This window comes from Serinus canaria, chromosome 1, assembly GCF_022539315.1.
Source record: "Serinus canaria isolate serCan28SL12 chromosome 1, serCan2020, whole genome shotgun sequence".
In the NCBI taxonomy this organism is placed as follows: Eukaryota; Metazoa; Chordata; class Aves; order Passeriformes; family Fringillidae; genus Serinus; species Serinus canaria.
In genome coordinates, this window is record NC_066313.1 from 15,824,112 (window position 1) to 15,836,844 (window position 12,733).

The window sequence follows — 12,733 nt, forward strand, 5'->3', positions numbered from 1 at the left end:
AACTACTTAAAGGCAGATAGGAGAATAGCTGACTAGTGACAGCTCTGACAGGAAGAGTCTATGGTTTACCCCGTGGGAACAATAGTAACACGTTTCAATTTAAAGAAAAACATTAATTTCAGAGGACCAAGCATCAGTAAAAATAAAAGATCAGGTAAAGACATCCTAGTGCTCTTCTAGATTTGCTAATTACATTTAGACTCAATGTTCTTAAAGGTCTTTTCCAAACAAAGTGATTCCATAATTCTCCAAGTTGCACATCCTGCTTGTCCTGGTTTAGGGTAAAATTGGGAAAAAAATCTCCTAAAGTGGCCCCCCCAGAGTGCCAATCCACATGTCCCCTCCCCTGTAGCAGGCACAGGGCCTGCAAGACCTCCCTGGCATTCAGCAGCCTAAGATAGGAAATGCCTAGTCATGATGACTGGACCTAAAAGAAGCCCCTTTTTCCTCCTCTGGACCCTTGCTTATCTCTCTGTATGACTATAGGTCACATTCTCCTTGACCCCTACTACTGGACAATTCCTGAAACTCCTGTACCCTATATAAAGCCCTACTTTTGCCCAGTTTGGCAGAAGAGCTGTCCCTGAGACCTTCGCAGGAGACATCAATAAAGACATCCCTGGGGAACCTCATACAGCCTTCTCCTCTCTCCCTGCATGTGCCCAGGGCACTTAGCAAGCCAAGAGCTGGAATCACAAATGAGCTGATAATCCCTGAAGAGCTGATCTCACTACGAGCTGAGCTTGCTGAGGTAGCCTGTGGCTCTGGAGCCTGCCTGAGGGGCCTGGACAGGTCGTGCTTAACTGGGCTTCTCTGTCTTGGGCACCCACGGCAGCCGGGGGCGGGGAGATCCCAAAACTCCAGAGTCACCTCACTCCCCCCGACTCATTTGGGAAGAATTGCCTTGGAGAGAAGTGGAAAAAACCTGTTTATTTATGTTATAAATGAATTAGTCAATTTGATTAATAAGGAGAATTTATTCAGTAATTAAAATTCAATCATAAAAAGGCCACAAGCAGAGATCAGATCAGCGCTGAACCAGGCTAACAGCGTCGGGTGAGACAGGTGGGGCACTCTGGCTCCTCTCCTCTGTGCATCACAAAGAGACAGCTCTTACAAAGTCTTTTTTATACATTTCCAAGCTCCGAGGGTTGCCAGGGAGGGTTTCTTGCTTTCTTATTGTTGATCCTATCCTTTTAGCATATTCATTCTAGGACACACATATTTATCTTATATCGAATGCATATTGCTGGGGTTTGGTCAGATGAATAATCCTCTGAAATCAACATTTCTGGAGATGAATATTTGGTGCATATCACTGTAATATCATCAGAGGGAACTTCCCAGAATCTTCTTTTGGTATGCCAGGATTCTCATCAGGTGAGATTACTGTAGCCTCAGCACAAATTTATACATATCATCTATTACATTTAACAGGCAAAGCACTCCCCAGTGCACAAAATGAACAATAGTAGATGACAAAACTCATTCACCACTCTGAAGAGATGACAAATTCAGAAAGTCTCTCCGGTGGGTGGTTGCTCTGTTATCTGTTGTCATTTTATTGCAAAGCTCTCATACCTTCTCAGTGATTTCTCATGGGCAGCTCCTCACAGCACTGACTTCTTCTTCACAGCCAACAACTCCAACTCTCTTCTCAACCAGCTAACCCACTCTTTTGTAGCACTCATCTTATTGGACACAGCTGTGGCCTATTAAGGGCAGGCCTGTTCCTAATCTTTGGTGATTAGTACAGCTGCAACTCCTCAGGTGTAAGACTACCTTCTGTACTATCTTTATTTTCTTAAATTCTATCCCTCCACAGTTATCAGTCCTTCCAGCACTGGCAAAGGCTGCGAGGCCACAAAGTGCAACCTCTTAGTGCTCCCCAGGTCCCAGTCCAGAGCAGGTTCAAATGGTTCCAAAAAAAAGGGAAAGAAAAAAAAAAAAACAGTCCAGGGAAAACTTCTCTGCCTCAGCGTGGTGTTGATGGGTCCCCAGGACGAGGTGAGAGATGAGAATTGACTTCAGGTTCTCAGAAGGCTGATTATGATATGATATTAAAAGAAATTATATATTAAAACTATACTAAAGAAAGAGAAAGGATACATCAGAAGGCTAGACAAGAATGAATAATAAAAACCTGTGACTGATCAGAGAGTCTGACACAGCTGGACAGCAACTGGCTATTAAATTAAAACAATTCACATGCTTGATAAACAATTCTCCAAATCACATTCCAAAGCAGCAAAACATGAAGAAGCTGAAGCTTCCCAGCTTCCCAGGAGAAGAAATCCTGGCAAAGGGATTTTTCAGAAAATGTCATGGTGACACCTCAGCTAGCTAAGCTAACTAAAAAGCAAAGGAGCTCACAATACCTAAAAATTATTTATAGACTATAAAGTCTTACATAATTTTCTAAGTGCCTGCTGATCAGTTGCCTTGCTCCTGAACATGCTGCAGATTCATAAGATTTTTTAGCTCTCCAAAACCAGCTTTTGGCAACAACAGGCTGAATTCCAGAATCTGCTTGGGAAGGCTCCTTCCTTTGGGTCTGTGCTAGTACATGAGGCTTTCTGAAACAAGGCAAAAATGTTGAGTTTTATTAGTTAAAAAAAAAAAGAATCAATGCTGTATGCATAAGGAACCTGATCCTTATCTAAAGCAGCTGATACAAAGGCATGGATGATTAAAATACTCTTTCAGAAGTCACAGAAACAGGTCTGTCTTAAACCCTTCTACATCTTCCCTTTATAACCTCTCAAAAGTAGATTCAAAGATAGGGTCTGTACTGCTGTACCTTCAGTAATTGTGATCTTTTTATTCCCCTCCATCAAAAATCACACAATCACCCAGCTGTGAATGTGGGATAAGAAGGCACTGGATCATTCAATAAAGTCACCTGCAATTGGGGTGAGCAGCTGTCTCTCTGCTGAGAGAATATCCAAGATTAGAATCTTGTTTCTGAGAAGGAGGCACTTCTAACTATTGAAAAGTCTCTCATGTCTTGCTCCTCTTCTGGGTGGGGCAAGATTTGTGGTGTTCCTCATCCTTCAGCATAACGAATACACTTACCTAAAATAACTAAGTTGGGAGTGATTTTTCATGTGTTGAAGAAATTTTAAAATCCTCTCTTGTGCATGTATAACCTCATTGTACTCTTCCTTTACTTGCTTCACTGAAGCCTGCTCACAAAGAAATACATGCTTTTTTTCCCAACTTTCTGATGACCAAGACACCAAATGCCTGCAGAGGGGGAGAAAAATAATTAACTGAAACACATCCTCCTCTGAGAAGAGCTCACCTGGCTGCACTGCAGCCAACCTACAGGAAGAGAAATACAAGCTTCTGTCTTTCGTCTTGTGCATGTTCTCTAAAATACCTGACCAGCTAGAGAAGAATGGAAGGTTCATAGAAGAATTCTCTCTGCTGCTCTGCAGTGGGAAGAGAACTCAGAACTCAGATGGGTTTTCCCTCACCTGGCCATCTGCTTTTGGGTTTTTTTGATTAAAAACAGCCTAAAGACTCTGCTTTTTCAGTTTTGACTCATAGACCTTACAGAAAGCATCAATTACTTCATGATAGGATAATAAAAAGGATTTGTCAAAACTTAATTGCCATCAATGTCAGCAAAGCACAGAAGTGCAGCCTCTGCCAAGGCTTCTTGTGAATCTGCTTGGGGAAGGAAGGCAGATGGAGGCAGGAGAGAAGTGCAGTGGAACAACTGTCCCAACACAGATGTCCCTATTAATGGTTTGGGAAGCTGGATGCACTCCCTGACCTGTTGTATTTGCTGGGAATGTCCTGACGAAGGCAGGAATGATGAATCTGACTCCATGTTCTCAGAAGGCTAATTTAGTACTTTATAATACTATATTGTATTAAAGAATACTATACTATACTATGCTAAAGAATACAGAAAGGATACTTACTGAAGGCTAAAAAGCTTATAATGAAAACTCGTGACTCTTTCCAGAGTCTCAACACAGCTTGTCTCTGATTGACTAGAATCAAAACAACTCATACCAGAATCCAATCAAACAATCACCTTTGGGTAAACAATCTCCAAACACATTCCAAATGAGCAAAACACAGGAGAAGCAAATGGGATAAGAATTGTTTTCCTTTTCTCTGAGGCTTCTCAGCTTCCCAGGAGAAAAATCCTGGGCGAAGGGATTTTTTCAGAGAATGTGAATGCTACACCTGACCTGCCAGTGACTGCAAAATTTTGCAGTCCTGTTTTCAGTGGAGGTTTGTAGTGTCTTAGAGAGAACAGTTTAAAGGGTAAATCTTATGTCAATAGTAGAGTAACATTCCTTAGCTGCCAAAGTCTTGAAAAGCTATCTGCTTTGCATCTCAGGAACTGAAGAGACATAAAAGAAATTTCCATAGTAATCATTAGGAGCAAGTGAGGAATGGCTACAAAGAAGACAGAGCTGAGGGTACATTAAATGTGTGTTTTGTAGGATCAAAAGGCAGACCAATTCTGCATATTACCTTAAAGAGGCAATAAAGAAAGTAATTAAGAGCCTGATGCAAATAAACAAAAAAAGCCAGTGTTATCTTGTACTCCTTCATATTTCAAAGGGACTGACACCAACCTTACTTAAAAGTCACATCTGCTCTGTCACAGTAAACTCAGTTTAAGGGAGAGATGAAAAAAGGACAGACATCACTGGAAGACTTGGTACAGGTAAAAGAGTTTTAAACCAGTATGGAGTGTTATACAACATACACTAAAAGGAAACTGATCAGAAAAAAAGTAAGAACAAAGGGCTTTTACAATTACCTACAGGTCAAATTCTACCATTCAAAGGCTAGGGCAGAGCTGACACCAACACCACAGGAACATGTGGGGTTTATTATGTCTGTCTTCGTTTTGCCTTAACTGTGATTCCTCTTTTTTTTCCTGTTCCATTTTCTTTTGAAAATTGAGAAATCTTTCTCTTTAGGGGCCTACTAAGTTGAGGTCCAGGGAAATCCATCTCAAAGCTCCACCCCACAGAAGATCCCCTAATAAAGCTACAGAGTTTGCATGGGAACCGAATCGGGAATGTATAATTTACATTCACTGCAGTCTAGCAGGCAGCAGTACCTTGCACAGGAGCTCATCCAGACATAGAAACAGCACCTATCCTGAACTGGTTTGTGATGTTCAATCTCCTGATACATCAGTGAAAACTCTGATTGATTGCCAGGAATCTTGTTGAGATCCAGGATTTGTTTTTAGCTCCTTTTGTGAACACAAAACAATATTTGGTATCAGAAATAACAGCATTGTAAAATGCAGACAAAAGTGTAAACTCACTTGTGTATGTAAAACACTTATGATGGAATACATTTGGAATTCATTCAGGACTGCATTTGCAGAACAAAAATTAGAATATTCTCCAGATGCTGAGACAAAATACTTCAAACAAGCCTCTGCTTTTTTCTTCAGGTTTTACAATGACAATTTTAGAACAAAATACCCAAACAAAGAAAAAAAACCCCTGAAGTTCCTAAGCCATCTGTATTAAAGGCAACTTTGTGCAATGTTACTTGAACAGTTATCTTTTTTTCTCAACATTAAAGAGGATCAAAATTCAGTACTTCGATGTGAAGGAAAAAGACCCAACCTCCTAACAAAATTCCAGTTCCTAACAGTACCAATGGTATGTCAATTATGTTTTCTTAGCAAAATACAAATTTATAGCATTTTCCCCAACACAGTAGGGGAAGATGAAACCATAATCACAAAGTACTGGTCTCTGCATAAAGTAAACAAACAGAAACGAATGCTGATTATTAAACCAAATGTCTCTCATGAAACCAAAACCTCCACTGGCAGCATTCTCACTCCAAACAGTGGCAGATGCTAAATTTGTCAGTATCAAAAGACCGGAATCATTACTGATTATTTCAAAAGTTTTAATTTCTTTGTATCTGTATCAGATTTTAAACTCACATGATAATGAGACAGTCACATGATATCCAGCACTAATACAGCTGCCTGCAAGAATGAGTCCTAAGATGATTCACTGCATCCCAGCTGAATCCTCCTTCATAAATTGTGAAGTGATGAATTTCTTTGTTGGTACAAGCAGAGAGAGGTACAAGGAAGCTGTTTTCCCTTGGGAACACTGTTACACTTCAGGGTTTGGTTTTTTAAAAATAACTAGTTAAGAAACTTCACAATTTTTCAGCATCTTGGATGCAGAACATCTCAGACCCAGCAGACTGACACTGAGGAGAAGCAAATACAATTTTACTCTGTTTCAACAAGTTTTTTTCCCCTTTCATTTTGTATGGTAAAATATATCTGACAAAGTCACTATTTTCAAGTTATGTAGTTCTGCAGTTCAAACACAAATATTTTCAGATCTTCATTCACATAGTTAAAAAAATCCTCACCTGGCATTCTTTTTTGTGTATCTTCAGACTTACCCTCAGATGCTTTTCATGTCTTCTAACTATGAAGCTGCATCTAGAACCAAACAGAAATTTAAAATTTAAAAGAAGTTATTTTTCCCTAACTAATCCCTTCCAAACACATGCACAAATAATGTATATTCAATACTTGTTTAGAAGTACACAGTAAATATGATTACATATAATTAGTTACATGTAGTTAGATGCCATATGTGGATCCAATTCAAGATAGCATTACTAAGTTTTGCAAAAATCAAACTCTTATTCTCACATAACTTGAGGAAAAACAGCCTGTAAAGTCCTATTTTTTCTACACAACCAATTATATAAAAATACCACTGTTTTAATCAGCTTTTCTCTAGTACACCTGCACTGAAATTTACTTCTTCACAGTATTTACAATTCCATGGAAACAAGTGGATTTTGTTACCAGCTACTTGGAGGTTAATTAGTAAAGTAAAACTGTGACTGTATAAACTGTAAAAATATCCAATGGCAAATACTTAAAAAAACCCCACTAAGTAAAAAATTGTCTGAATTCTGAATGTGGGTTATTGCCACTTAAAAATAAAAAGAATTTTTTTTTTTTTTGCTTTCGTATCAAGTAAGTTCAGCTCAGAACATAATTATTTATACAAAAAAGCACTTTATACTGTGTGTTATGATGAGAAATTATTTTACATTTGTTCAATGTAAATAAGCATAACTTATTTTCAAATAAAAACTGTCTTTGAAAGGCCTCAAAAATAATCACACCACAGACTTCATATTCTTTCTACTAGAGAAGGAAAGTGCTATTGCCTGGAAAACATAAGGATCAATCCAGTGTTTTCCTCACAGGCCCTTAACTCACCAGTGAGGATCACACATGTTACGTAGGGACAACTCAACTCTGGTAAGAGCCTGAAACTTTAAAATTATACCACTCCCCCACAGGAAAAGAATGTATTTTGCCCAAGAGCTCAGCATTATCAAATTGAATTAATTATAGAAAATAATCTTTCAGCAGCTGAGAACACTTAAAATTACACCTGACACATTCATACTTCATTTACTTCTATGACAGGATCACTGTCACCTGTTAGGTTGGTGTGGGAAGTGCTGACAGAAGAAGTTTCAGGGCAAGTCCCAAATTACAAAACTTAGCCTATTTCCTTACATGGTGTGAGACATTCCATTCCAATCAAACCCCCAAAAAGCAAAGAAATACAAAATGCCCAACAGGCTTGTGCTCTGCCTTCTAATTTTCTTACCTCCTTTGAAAAGCCACTATTGGCTTTCCACTGAGGTGAAGTAATGAACTTAGAAATCTGATAAATTCCTCAAGCTACAGCTTAAAACACATTGGCACAATTACAGTTTATCCATATGTTAAACAGTTCTTGTATTTAGTTCATTTTATCAGTAACAAGAACATGCAGAGATAAAATCTTATCCACAGCTTTTCTTCTTAGCTCATCAGCTTTGTTCAGGATCAATTTTTATTAACTGCACAGCCAGAAATGACAGTGCATGAGGAAAACCTGCTCAAAGGCTTTCCATGATCATTGCTGGGCCTCATGTCCACAAGCTTAAAAGAGAGAAATCTGACTATAAGCACTGGTGTAAGGTGTAAATTGTGACTCACTGATGATTATTTTATTAGTTTTAGTGATTTCAATTTCAATTTCTGGCTGTCCCACACTGGGATGGCACCACACAGGCCACCAAAGCCAGCCCATCCATTCAACTGTCATCGAATTACACAACTTGGAAGCACACCCTGCCACCCAGCAGGATGAAGTGGGTGGCAGTGCATTTCCTTGGCACCCAGCATTGAATTCCTCCTTCCTCCCAGTGCTGGGGACACGGCCCTGCTGTCCCCTGCTGCCGTGACAGATTTCCCAGCACAGCCTCTGTGGGGAGGAGAGTTATTAACTGCAGATGTTACCATTGTCCTGAGCTGCTGTGAAGCCTCTCTCTGCACTGTCACCAAGTGCCACATTCCACCTCAGAGGCAGCACAGTGGCTCCACACTCTCCCCCTAATTAACTGGTTGTGACAACCAGCACTATGGGCAGGTACTACTTCCTTACTTTTTTCTCTTAACCTTTCTGGTTTCTTGGACACATTTAGTTTTCCAGTGTTTTCAAGTTCACTGTCACTAATTATACAGCCCAGAGACAGCCCATGGATTCATATAAGTTATCTGAGAAATCTCAAGACCTTTTAACCTAATCTTAAAGTCTGAATCCTCTAGTATTATAACTGGTAACACAACAGTCTTCATTACAGACAGGAACTGCCACAGGGAAGAAAGCAAGTAACTTTGGGTAGCTGGGTTTGACACAGTAGAAAACTTCATTTTCTTCACAAGCTTTTTTAATGGTTTCAGTTAGGGAGGGATAATTTTAGGCACTTTACTGCAAAGTGACAATAACTGCAATTGCATAGGAGTATAACCAAAGGGCCTCTTTCATCTTGTTTCATGCTGTGTGTTTTTGTTCACAGAGTACATAGTACATACTCAGTATATACTAGATATTTTGGTTAGAGCTCTCTGAAATATAAGCTTCCCAGAGTATGAGCTATTTTCACAGAATCACAGAATGTTCTAAGTTGGAAAAGACCTTTGAGATCATCAACTCCAACCTATGAACTAACAACACCTCATCAACTAAATCATGGCACTGAGTGCCACATCCAGTCTTTTTTTAAACACCTCCAGGGATGGTGACTCCAGCACCTCCCTGGGCAGAATATTCCAGTACGTAATCACTCTTCCAGTGAGGAATTTTTTCCTGATGTCTAACCTAAACTTCCCCTGGTGCAACTTAAGACTGGGTCCTCTGGTTCTGTCAGTGCTGCCTGGTGAAAGAGACCAACCCCCACCTGGCTCCAGACACCTTTCAGGAAGTTGTAGAGTGACAAGGTCACCCGAGTCTCCTTTTCTCCAGGCTAAACACCCCCAGCTCCCTCAGTCATTCCTCACAGGGTATGTATTCCAAGCCCCTCTCCAGCCTCCTTGCCTCCTCTGGACGCGCTCCAGCGTCTCCAGGTCCTTCCCAAACTGAGGGGCCAGAGCTGGACACAGCACTCAAGGTGTGGCCTCACCTGTGCCAGGTACAGGGGAAGAATGACCTCCCTGCTCCTGCTGGCCACACTGTTCCTGACACAGGCCAGGGGAGCCATTGGCCTTCTTGGCCCCCAGGGCACACTGCTGGCTCATGTCCATGTCAGCCAGTACCCCCAGGTCCCTTTCTGCCTGGGCACTGTCCAGCCACACTGTCCCCAGCCTATAGTGCTGCAGGGGGTTATTGTGGCCAAAATGCAGGACTCAGCACCTGGACTTATTAAACTTCATCCCATTGGACTCTATCCATCCATCCAATTGTTCCAGGTCTCTCTGCAGAGCCCTCCTACCCTCCAACAGATTGACACACACTCCCAGCTTGGTCTCATCTGCAAATTTACCAATGAAGGACTCAATCCCTCATCCATGTGATCAATAAAAACATTGAACAGAACTGGCCCCAGCTCTGACCCCTGAGGACACCACTGGTGACTGGCCCCAGCTGGATGCAGCACCGTTCACCACCACTCTGGGCCGGCCATCCAGCCAGTTCCTAACCCAGCACAGAGTGCCCTGTCCAAGCCCTGGGCTGCCAGCTTTTCCAGGAGTGGGCTGTGGGAGACAGTGTCAAAGGCCTTGCTGAAACCCAGGTACACAACATCCACAGCCTGTCCTGCATCCACCAGGTGGGTCACTTGGTCATAAAAGGAGATCAGGTTGGTCAGGTGGAACCTGCCCTTCCTAAACCCCCACTGGCTGGGTCTGATACCCTGGCCATCCTGGAGGTGCCATGGGATGGCACTCAGGATGATCTGTTCCATAATTTTGCTGGGCAATGAGGTCAGGGTGACTGGCCTGGAGTTTCCTGGATCCTCCTTTGTACCTTTCTTGCGAATGGGCATCACACTGGCCAGCTTCCAGTCCTCTGGAACCTCCCCAGTGAGCCAGGACTGCGGGTAAGTGATGGAGAGCGGCTTCACAGGCTCATCTGCCAGCTCCCTCATCACCCTGGGATGGATTCCATCTGGTCCCATGGATTTATGAACATCCAAGTGGCTCAGCAGTTCTCTGACTGCCTCCTCCTGGATAACAGGGGGACCATTCTGCTCCCTGACACCATCTACCAGCCCAGGAGGACAGCTGTCCTGAGGATAACCTGTTTTAATATTGAAAACTGAGGGAAAGAAGGTGTTAAGTACACCTGCCTCTTCTTCATCTTTAGTTACTAAATTTCTTTCCACATCTTAGAGAGAATTGAGGTTGTCCTTGTCTTCCTCTTGCCATTAACGTATTTATAAAAATATTTTTATTGTCCTTCACAGAAGTGGCCAGATTGAGTTCTAATTGGGCTTTTGCCTCTCTAATCATGACCTAGCAACTCCCTTAAGCATTTCCTGAGATACCTGACCCTCCTTCCAAAGATGATACACCCTCTTTTTTTTTTTCCTTAGTTCCTTCAAAAGCTTCTTGCCCATCCAGACCAGTTTTCCTTGTTGGCTCATCTTTTGACACACTGGGACAGTCTGTTCCTGTGCCTTCAAGAATTCTGTTTTGAAGCATGTCCATCCTTTCTGGAGTCCTTTGTTTTTAAGGGCTGCTTCCCAAGGACCGCTCAAAATAAGTCTCTTGAATAGGCCAGAGTCTGCTCTCTGGAAATTTTGTTGATGCCCCTCCTTGCTTCACCAAATACTGAGAACTCTATAATTTCATGATCACTGTGCCCCAGACACCTTCCAACCACCACATCTCCCACCAGCCCATCTCTTTGCAAACAGCAGGTCTAACATAGTCTCTCCCCGGCAGGCTTGCTCACCAGCTGTGACAAAAAGTTGTCCTCCACACACTTTAAGAACCTCCTGGATGGCCTCTTCTCTGCTCTGTTGTGTTCCCAGATGTCTGGTAGGTTAAAGTCACCTACCAGAACAAGGGCTGATAATCCTGAAACATTCTCCAGCTGCTTATGGAATGAGTTGTTCACCTCTTCTTCCTGGTTGGGTGGACAATAACAATAACAGACTCCCAGTAGGATGCTAGCCTTGTTGGCCCTTTCCCCCAGTTATTACTCATAGGTACTTGACTTTATCATCAATAACCCCAATTCCCACCGTGTTGAGAGCCTCCCTAACACAAAGAACCTCTCCTTCACCTCTTCTCCTTCTCTTGTCTCTCCTGAAGAGCTTGTAGCCATTCCAGTGCAGCACTCCAGCCATGTGAGTCGTCCCACCACATTTCTGTGATGGCAACTACATCACAGGTCTGCTGCTGCACCATGGCCTCCAGCTCTTCTTGTTTGTTACCCACGCTGTGTGCATTGGTGTACATGCACCTCAGCTGGGCTGCTGATTTCACTCCTATCTCAGGCTTACCACCCTTGAACCTGTGCTTTCACACAGCCCAGCTGCCTCCCCTTCCCCCTTCAAATCTAGTTTAAACCCCTCTCAATCAGCCCCACTAATTCATGGGCTAGAATCCTTTTGTCCTTGATCGACAGATGGAGCCCATCTGGCTCTAGCAGGCCAGGTGCTGTGAAAGTTGCCCCATGATTAAAGATCCCAAAATTCTGCTAATGACAACAACCCTGGAGCCACTTGTTGATAATGTGGGCTCTCCTGTTCCTTTCATCATTTATCCCTGCCACCAAAGGGACTGAGCAGAACACTACCTGTTCCCCTGCCCTATCAACCACTTTGACCCAGTGCCCCAAAGTCCCTTTTAATTGCCCTGACACTTTTCTTTCCAGTCTCATCCCTGCTAGCCTGGAGTATCAGCAGTGGGTAACAATCAGAGGGCTGAATCAGCCCAGGCAGTCTCTCAGGGATATCCTGTACCCAGGCCCCAGGGAGGCAGCAGACCTCTCTGGGATGGGTCCCTCTGTTCCCCTCAGAAGGAATTCACCCACTACGACTGCCCTGCTTTTCTTCTCAGTGTCAGAGGTGCTGATCCATCTGACAGATGAAGCCTGACTGGGAGGCTCACTGGGCAGATCACTTTCTTCTACATCATCTGGCTGACTCTCTGGATCCAGGGCCTCATACCTATTCTGTAGAGGCACCTGGGTAGGTGATGGGGGTTGGGAGGAATTTTCATTACCTCCTTGAGTAGGGACCCATTTCCACTCCCCTTCATCTACCAGGTGTCCTCCTTCTGCCTGATGGTAGGAGACAGAGGAGTCCTCTGACTCCTGGTGGGCTTCGCTCAGGGATGGAAGGGTGAAACTCCACCAGTCTATTACCCTTTCACTTTCCCTAATACTCCTTAGCCTTTCTAATT

The 12,733-nt window shown here is 42.8% G+C and overlaps 1 long non-coding RNA gene across 1 annotated transcript; it reads right to left on the reverse strand.

Moving 5' to 3' along the window:
* Positions 1-274: 274 nt before the first annotated feature.
* LOC108962814 (uncharacterized) lies at positions 275-11,859 on the reverse strand. The gene is made up of 4 exons (XR_001991524.3): positions 11,277-11,859; positions 6,427-6,466; positions 5,096-5,233; positions 275-3,246 (listed from the first exon to the last, which is right to left on the reverse strand). It is a non-coding gene; the product is annotated as an uncharacterized LOC108962814 (long non-coding RNA).
* Positions 11,860-12,733: the final 874 nt, after the last annotated feature.